This window comes from Metopolophium dirhodum, chromosome 5, assembly GCF_019925205.1.
Source record: "Metopolophium dirhodum isolate CAU chromosome 5, ASM1992520v1, whole genome shotgun sequence".
Taxonomy (NCBI): Eukaryota; Metazoa; Arthropoda; class Insecta; order Hemiptera; family Aphididae; genus Metopolophium; species Metopolophium dirhodum.
In genome coordinates, this window is record NC_083564.1 from 23,116,228 (window position 1) to 23,127,457 (window position 11,230).

The window sequence follows — 11,230 nt, forward strand, 5'->3', positions numbered from 1 at the left end:
CACACTGAACTAAATACATGGAATGCGTATTACGTATAATTCTCATATATGTAAAATGAGACCATACGAGAGCCGCCACATGCATTCCGATTTGATTTTCAACATTAATATTATGATAATGATAACAATTTTCATAGATAACATGACATTTTACCATGTTTTCCCTCGAATGCATATTATGGCGACTTCCAACGAGGTTCATATTTTGAACAATGCACGCGTTCCATGTATTTAGTTCAGTGTATACTCATCTACATATTATGTCTTATCGTTATTATGATTAAAATAATAGGTAGCACAAAACTAGAATACCTACCCAAGTACCACTATTTAAGATACGACTATCGAACTTAAACCGTACCAAGTACCTGCCTAACGAAGTCAAAAATAATTTGTCATATTTTACAACTGTTTCGGAGCATGGGGACAAGTAATAACGCTTACTTAGAAAAAGTAGTTAATAGGTACTGAAAAAATATACAATCATAAGGTTTTAATTTCCATATAGGAAGGATAGTATTAGTTTCAGCGCCAAATGCCAATTTAAAATAACTATACGCAAATACCTAACTCACCTAGCCATATTATAATAATCTCAGCTCTCAAGTACCTGATGATCATTATGAGTTTCATTTTCAAAATTTGGTCATGGCACAAATACAATATCGGGCCTTGAGCCCTTGAGCCCACTTTTTTGCACTTATATATAGACATATAGTTATATATTAATAAATGTATATTGATAAAAAATAAAAATACATTTTGTAATAATTAATTATAACTTGAAAATGATTTAAGTTATTATTTCTAGACCCACGACGTCTACCAGGAAATCATCTTATCAGCATAATATGCATAATATATTTATGATGTGCATTTTATGTAATTGCCTGTAATTATATGTCACTGCAGCTGTCATGCAGTTATGCCTCTGCAGCTAATTACAAATAGGCATTAGGTATAATATGTTTACATGCTTTTACAGTGATTAGTGATTATACTTAGCCTAGCTAAGATAATAGTGTTTGAGGTGTGTGGGGAGGGGGATCCTACTATAATAATATTAAATAAGCTTAAAAAATAATAGAGGAGTTATTGACATTTTAAATAAATAAAAAAATTAATTTTTTTTTAAAAACAATAACCTGTTTCTGTTTATGGTATCTAACCCTAAAATATATGGAATTATATCTTCTAAATTATAATAGTGTACGTCTTAACAATAAGCCAATTGTGTACATACAATTTGGCCAACATTTTCAGAATTTTAAGCCAACTCTAACATTTGGTCAACACTAGGTATTCAGAATAAAATGGATCAATAGGTATATTATGTACTTATATATACGATATACCTATTGGCTATTACCCAGTACACGCAAATAAACAGACCAATAAATACCTACTGTGTCCATAAATGCGCTACTGTTATATGATGGTTATAAACTTATACCTTAAAGTATATTATAAGTTATATTTAACGATTCGTTATATTATTTACAATGTTCACGGGGATCAAGGGTTGGTTTAGACATTTGAGTATTTGACTATACATAGTGTCTAGTACCGACTACTATTGATTAAATATATTTAAGTACCTATATATATTACATTTTGATTAACGCTTGTGCTTAGACAAATAATTCAATATACATAACACTCCGTATAATAGCAAACGTCCCTTCGTTTCTAAAACAACCCTTCACAATGACCTTGGCATTAAATCAATTTAGAATGAAGCTGCGCATTTTTACAAACGGCCAAACGAGTTTTTTCTAGACTAGAAAACCGCCACAATCTACTCGTCATAAATGACCTACATACCAATTTTCTCCCTGGAAAATAGAAATCTCCGTCACAGACTCAAAATAATATTTGTCTTGATTTATTGTTTTAATATTTTTTTAACTTTTTAAGTTCAAGCAATGAATGCCGTTAATAGCTGGTGTCTTCTTATCCATGTAACCCCCATTCGGGTTTTTTGTTCATTCATATCAGCTAGTTATATAGTAGATACCTATACAATAATTGTGGGTAATTCGGCTAAAATTACCCAAAGATAAATTGTATTATGTTAGAAAAATTATAGAATAGGTACATTTCAACATAATTGCCTCGCTCAATATATTGAAATATCAGCACACGAAATTATACAATATGGAATTATTCAATAATGAATAAAAAGCTCAGAGAATATAAATCGTTCAGTACATAATTCATATATAAATATATTGAATACAGCGGTCAGTGTAATTTTGTTGATTTTATTTTTACACATATATTATTAAACGCATGTCCAATTATATTTGAATACCCTCTGATAACCTTTGACCCACCTCGCACATTTATTACTTTTATTATTATATATATATAATATATAGACTTTATATATAGTGGTATTTTTATATTGTACTTCTCGTTTCCATGGCTGCACACATTATATACTAGGTAGTTACAACTTGGCACTTGCGCTAAATAAAAACATAATTTACCCCGTGTTTCATGAAATTGCATTTACGCAATATACTGATGTAATTATACTAATATAGTAACATAGGTAATAGTATATCAATATTAATAATATGTGCATAGTGCATCAATATAATATTCTGCAGTGTTGCAACTAGTTGATGACTTGTAGCTGGTGCCGGGTGGGTTTTAGAAGGGGTTGTGCCTCCACCACAAAATGTTTTTAAATTAAAATGATTAATTTTCAATAGATATACAAAACAATATATTAGGTATATGGTATTTGATGCATGAACTATGAAGATAATAAAGCATAACAGAAAACATAAATTGTCATGGCGATGGCGATTATTTGAGTGATTTATTTTTTAAGGATTATGTAAATAAGTCATATGAATAAATTAATAATGTAAAAAAATTCAACTATTAACATTATTTTTGACCTATTTATTATAATATATTTTTAAGCTTTTTTATATTTATTTAGACTTTTATATATTTTTAAGTTTTATTTACAACTAGCTGTCTCGCCCGTCGTTATCCAGGCCAAAGATATGTATTTTTAATAAATATATTTGTACAAAATGTATATACCATATTTCTTATAATTATAATATTAATATAATATGTAACAAATTGAAACCATTTAGATTGACAAAAAAAAATTTATTTTCGTTTGCTAAAAAAAATCATGTGTGAACTACCCTTTACCCATCTACAGCCTATATGAGTTGAAAAATCAAGCTGTATACACCCTCCAATTTTCAATTAATCTATTGAAATAACTTTTATTGAAAACGGTCCAGTCATTTTTTGAGGCTATTAGCTTCAGATAAACCAACATCCAATTTTAGTTGTACTTATATATAACCCGATTCCGCCCGCTAAAAACTTAAAAAAAAAAAATTAGATTATATAAGTGTATCTTGGGTTTAGTGAACCTATACCTAGGTACCTCAATTCACATATAAATTTGGGTAGCTTTGCGAACTAAATCGACCAAGGTGAACAATTTATTTGTGGTGGATTGGGTAGCACTTGGTATAAATCGAATGTGATTCAAACTACTCTTTAAACATTCCTGATATCTCCAAGAAAAATTCGAAATTTTCACAAAATCGGTCAAGTAATTTTTGAGAACCTACATAATAGCTACAAATATACATTCAACTCTCGTATTTGTTTCAAGATATAATTTCTTTATTCGAAACCATAAGCATGCGACGATTTGATGGACGCTTTTACTTCATTTGCCAGAGTAACTAATGCAAATATTTAAAATACTAATTTTTACTAATTATTTCTCCTATAAGTTATAACCAATAGCAACCATTTATAAACAACAATTTCTATCGTAAATCTCAAAATACATATTTGAGCACCTCTCCGGGGGTTGACCTTTTTTGTAGTTATCTTTTGGACATAACAATAGTCTAGGAGCCACTTATAATTAATAAGTAATAACTAATAACTAATAAGTAATAACCTACATCCCACTGTAGAAGCGGCCCATGGCGGATATGACCATTAATGTATACGCCATTGACTTATCGGTTTATAACTGATAATAAATTGGAAAAAAATAAAAATTGGTTAGGACATGAAACCACACCATAAAGATCATATAAAGTAATTTAGTAATACCATTGATTATGAATACTATAATATGTATAAATACTATAATATTCATAATCAATGGTAATACTTACTCAATTATCTATATGAACCACATTCACATTTAATATTTCTATCACAAAGGAATAACATTCCCGAGTAGTACATGTATAGTTTCATTAATCATCATTATATTTAAAACTATATAGTGGATTGATCTATTTTGTCATAAATATAAAAATTAAAAAGTAGCAACATTATCTTTGTTCTCCCTGATGTTTTTTATGTATTATAGTTAATACCTACTGGCTATACTGTATACAATTATACGAATACAACCCCTTCCAGTGGCGTAATTAGGAATTTGGTTTTTTTTTGGGGGGGGGGGGGTGGGGGGGGTATACGTTTTTAGCAAACATGAATGGTCATTATAAATACTTTGATCAAAATGTTAGCAGTAAAAAAAAAGTTTTTGGGGGGGATCTATCCCCCATAATTACGCCCCTGACCCCTTCCGAAAATAAATCAAAGTTACGCCACCGAAAATAATATATGAGCACTGGCACTTAAAACATACATACCTACTCTAAAAGTTATAATGTTAATTGTGGTGTAGCGAAAATGTTATATAACAATACCTTTATAAAGTTATAACTAATAATTATATACCTATAGTTATACCTATTTCTTATAATATATTATGTTATATAATATACAGGTAGATACTAATGTATCAATGTATTAAAATGTAGTATTTACTATTAATTATTAATAATAATCAATTATTATATTATAAAACTACCTATAATAGCAACGATCGATATTTGTTTGAAATTGATACATTTAAAAATATTCGGAGTTTAGTATTTACATCAGATTCTTTTTTCAAGTATACCCATGACTTATATTATACAATACTAGCCTACAGTTTGTAATATAACATAACCATATGGAAAGAATACTTCAAAAATGTCATAAAACATCCACTCTAACGTTGGCAGATTGAACACAGATGGTGGCAGCTCGCATAGGGCATCATACTACACATTTATACTTAAAAGAAGTAATTTGTTTTAATTCCCTATAGTTATTTTTGAACGAAGTAGCGAACTTCTATGGGAGAAATCTGAAATGGTATGAACTACAAATTAATATTACAATTATTTACAGTGCAATAAGTGCATATTATACTATAATATTTATTACTACGTGAAATAAACGATAAAACCATTTTAAACGAAATAAACATTCTCTTCGTATTTGTATAATTCACAAAACGACCACCTACCCAGTATAATATTTATAAATTAGAAACTTCAAACATACATCAATATTATAGTATAGGTATAAACTATAAACCACGAGGAATGAGAATAGTATATTATACTCAATGTCTCAATGATCATAGTGAGCTTGTTCTTTTAAGGGCAATATATGTGTTAAATACTTAAATATACAACCAACAACCCACTCGAGCTGACTTCACATGTATAAAATATTTCATATTATACAATGCAGTATTGTACATGCGCGAAATATAGGTGTTGAGCATACTTCTTATTCCTTTTATACTATATTGGACTGCAGTACTGCAGAATAATTTGTATATTTAGTCTATTTAGATTTGATAAATATTTAATAGCAGCTATAGTTAGTATACTTAAACAAATCGATATAGTTTGTATTTTACTCCCGGAGTCACGACAGATCAACACGTCATTGTAAATTTATCACGCTGGCATATTTTATCTTTCTATAGTTCCGATAAAAGTGAGCATGTACAATATGTATAAATATAATATTATATTGTGATTTGTGACTAGTGAGTCAGTTCGAGGTTTATCAAATTATTCAGTAACATGATTTAAATATACATACATATTAATATATAGTTAAACTAGACCTGGCACAACAATTTAAATCTTATCAATAAAATAATAATTGGTTATAATGTGCTAAAATCAATCAACTCCGTGGTATTTAAATCATATAATAATTAATAAAAAAGTAAATATAAGTACGTTTTCGTTGAAACAATCGCTAAAAGGAACCATTTCCCAAAACGAACCAATAAGCCATACCATAATTATTAATTCAATTGGCAGCATTAAACAAATCCAATATTAAATTAACGCACTCGGGAGTATAACCGAAACTTCAAATATAATATCGGTCTCACGAGTCATGGATTTCTAATAACAGATTTTGTATATTCTTAAGAGACAGACAAACAGTCGACAATTTAATCAATGTGTATTGATGTATTGATATTATTGTACACTCAGCTATATTATAATATATATAAATATATAATATATATTTGTATATTACATATTATGTTATATTATGTCGATTATACAAAAAAAATTCTGATAAGCAAATCAATAAACTCATCATACCGAATTTTTCTATCAAATGATTGTCCAGCTATACACAAACTAACTGTTATCTCCGATTTCCGAAGTATCAGACAATTTTTAAGTACAAATATTGGCGTCCCCCGTTGCTCGGTCCTCGGTATTACCATTTACCACGCTAAAGTCCAATTAGATAAGTTTGCAGCAAATACGCATAACAAGCTTGCGCAGTCAACTATTACAGGTAGGTATAGCCGTATAGGTAGGTATAACATATTACGAAGATGAACAACGACGATTTCACTAAACTTCCCGGATCGATTGTAGTAGGTATCTTACAAAAATGCTATGTAACTAATATCAAATATTCACTATGGAAGACACAGTTACTATATTGTTATCTTTTTTGACCTTTGTAAGCAATATTATTTGAGATATTGTGTTCGATTCAATAGCAATATTATTTGAGATGTGTTTAATTCAATATAATAATTGTTGGGCAAATTGTAAACTATCTTCATAGTTCATACCGTAAAAACAATTATACACGTCAAAAAAAATTTAACTATGTAAATATAGCAAATACTACTAAAAACTATAACATTTACATTTTATTTATTAATTTATTTTTGTTGTATCTAGCTACTACTATTTATTAACTTATAATTATAAATAAAATTATTGTAAAATGATTTCAATCCCTATAAAGGAGGTGCGTTACCCCAGCACCCGTACTGTTACCATAAAAAAAAAAAGTAGTAGTATAATATAGTGAATAGTGACTAAAATAGTAATACCTATTGAATATCTGATGTGATATATAATGTCTTAATAATTAATTAATATGTACTTATCACATCAAAAAAATGTCAACCTTTTTAACTCTATTGAATTTTTGAAATTTGTTTTCCTGCAGTAAGGACTATTGATAAAATTTTAAATATAGTCTTGAAGGCTTATCCCATGCATAGGCCCAATATTAAATTTAGCTCCTCCAAAAAATTGTATTTTAATTGAAGTATTAAATCCTTTATTAATTATCTAATATAGTTAACGTTGGATGGAATTATTGACTATTGTATTAAGTTAAAAGAATGATTCATTATTCTATTTATTCACGTGTTTTCCATAGTAGATAATCAGATCTACCCATAGAACATAATATAGGTTTAATAATAGATAGTACCTATTGAAAATTAGTAATAACCTTAGATCATATACTAAATAATATGATGTAAGGTAATAACTAATAACAATATAATATTACTGATAACATTTCAATTTATCAAGAATATAGTTGATACTCGATAGTGGTGTTTTTTTTTATAAATTTAAAATTTCGAATCGGTTACAATTACAATATAATATAATTATGTATAAGTACCTACCTAAATGTTGTAATTTTTTGAACAAAAATATTTTTCATTTTAGTAATAGGTAGATATATAATATTATAATATGTACATTAAATGTAGGAAAGTGGGTAAGAAATAAATATATAATTATTATGTTATATATTATTAAAATAAAGTTATGTATTGAGTATTCTAAAGGTATTTTAACATTGGGTTGGGGGGGGGCATAGCCACCAACGGGTCTGTTTCATTTAAATACGTAAAGCCCCTCCAAGTCAAAAAATGAAATTGCGCATATGAGATCCCATGATAATATGATATTAAATTAGCTATTTATTGCGCATACATTTATATTTCATATACATTATTCTAATAACTATACCGTGTGTCCACGAAAACAGGGCACGCTGTATAATTAAATTGCCCATATTACTCATCAGTACCCTAGACATGTTTGTGGGACATGATACTAGACTGTTGGATCATCAATCTCCTGCAGACAGAATTCTAAAATATATATAGGATACTGAGAAATGTAGGTAACTAAGTTATGGAGTGTACCCAGTTTTCGCGGACACACGGTATAGGTATGTATAATAAATTGAATGTGTCGTTAAATGTGTCAATCACATTTTTGTATGATCTATTTATTATTACAATATGTTGCACACGCTTAAAATTTGAATAAATATCTTAAATTCTTAAACAAAACAGTAAGCCACGAACGTATTACTCATTATTAGGGCTCGGATTTAAATGCCCTTAAAACCATACAAATACGCTCTAAAAAATACCCATAAAAAATGAATTTTAACGCAAAAACGACCTTAAAAATTCCATATTAATTTATTAATGATTTCATTTTGGGAATTATTTAACTCAATATTTAACCCTATTAAAATTACGAATATAAGGTAAAAACATACGAAATAGGACCTCGATGTAACACGAACTCATTAATACTATGTGTTATTTATCGGAGAACAGGTGACGCTCCACAGTCAATAATTAAGATAAGATAAAAATTGAGTATGGAAAAACTCGATAATCCTATTAAACGAAAACAACTTAAACATCAAGAAAACTATTTGTCTTTAGATAATATTTTGAATAGGCTAAATTTGTACAGTATATTGAACAAATATGCAATAATAGCAACAAAATGACCCAATAGTGTTCTAAAACTGCTTTAAAAATTAAAGAACGTTGAAATATGCAAAAAAATGCAAAATAAAATGTTTAGCTCTGAAGCACTCGTTACATGAAACGAATTATGTACTTGGAAAGCATTGTTTAAAATCAACCAAAAAAAATATGAACTTTGCATTGAAACCCGGGCTTTACTCATTATCGTTTTTAAAATACAGCTGCCATTTAGCATATTATATATTGTGTCGCGAAGCTAGGACTAACGTATGTACCACACTGAAAAGTAAAAATTCCAACCTTATGATCAATTGAGTACCTAATTTTAAAATCTATTTAACATTGTACGAGCGGAGGTACTTACGGTCAAATCGATCAATGTCCAATGGTGGTATATTGTACTAAATTGTTGTTTGATCTTGAATTATAATATTATAGTCTATTAAGAGAACGTTACATCGACATTTATTGTCTACGTCTTACAAGTGCGAAACACAGCAAATTGTACGGTCAGTAGAACATGTTTAGCTCCGTTAATTTAAAAATTAGAGTACATTTTGTCCTCTTATAAAATTTTAAAGTAAGATTACCATCTAGGCAATCTCATGGGCTTTTTATTAAATTTTAATTTTAAAGCCAGTTAGAGTATTTCAAAATTGTAAATTGTTTGTCGATTTAAAATTAAAATTAAGTAAAATACCGACGAGATAGCCTAGATAATAATCTTACCTTTAAATGTTAAAAGAAGACAATTCACTCTAATTCTTAAATTGACGGAGCTACACGTGTTCTGCTAAGCGTACAATTTGTCGTGTTACGCACTTGTAAGTTGTAAGACGGAGACACCAAATGTCGATGTAACGTCCTCTTTAAGTTATTTGTTATGATGATTTATGAATTTTGTATGGCACACTGCAACATTGCAGTATTAAAGTATACGATCATACACTCATACACTATATGTTTATATACCAATATATAATATATTAATATATTATACCTATGATATCGACAATATATTATACAACATCACGTGCTTCATTTCGACAAGGCTGTACTGCTTTAGACTTTAAAGTATATATGTATAACTATAGTCGGTATCACCTATATGGCTATATTATGTGTTTTATAATTTAGGGTATAGAATAATAGAGTCCAATAAAATATGAATTTTTTACACAATATATAGGACATAGGTATATTATAAAGTTATATTATATAATATAGCATTTAACATTATTCGAGGTATGTTTTTAATTTATATACCTACCTAATTTACATTTTATTTTAAAATTAACTAAAAAAAAATATTATAAGAATTATTCAATTGAAAACTACTTATAAAGCATAAGTTTATATTCTACTAATGAGTATGTACCTAAATACTATATTATACACAATAATAAAAAAATACAATATCTATATTCAAACGATTGTAGCGATCAGAAGATAAACCTACCTGGGCACTTGGCTACCTATAGTACCTATACATTATTACGTTATATACACTTATACTCTTTCACAATTAATTATTTATAATGCCTTCACGGCTTCACTAATAGAGAGCTTTCTTTTGCTGCTCTTGCAAATTCTCTCTTTAGTAAATACTAAAATAAATTTGATGATATCAATAATATCGGTATAATACTATATAATACAAAATGGAAATAAAATATAATTTTTTTTTAAATTATTAGTTTTTGAAAAACAATAATTGCACGTTATAATATTTAATTCGTATTAAAAAGGTACCTATTAGATACTGAATTAATTTTTATAAGTTTTATTAGGTATATTATGTAAGTGATGTAACCAATAGTCACTTAAAGTCAGTAGTAAATTAACGAATTTGGCGGTTTAAACTTATATAAAGGTAAAAGATTATGTTTCAGAACATTGAACCTTCATAATATATAATGATAAATATTATAATATTCTTACATCGTATATTCGTATACGGTATACCTACATACATATACATAATTCAACTATATACTTGAATACTTCGCATGGTTGTGTTTATTTAAATAGGTACCTATCATTAATCATTATTATAATCATATATTATAATAATACATTTATAGCAAATAATTCATTTTGCACCAAAATTATGCACCCGCCTGCAGTCTGCACCCTTAATGAATACAGAATAGTAGCAGATAATAACTATAATACTATATAGTTTAATACTTTATACAATTATACATAGTGAATACCGGGGGCGGCTCCAGTGACATGGTTAGAGGGGAAGTCATACTTTTCAGAAAATGTCGGTGATTTTTTTTTTTT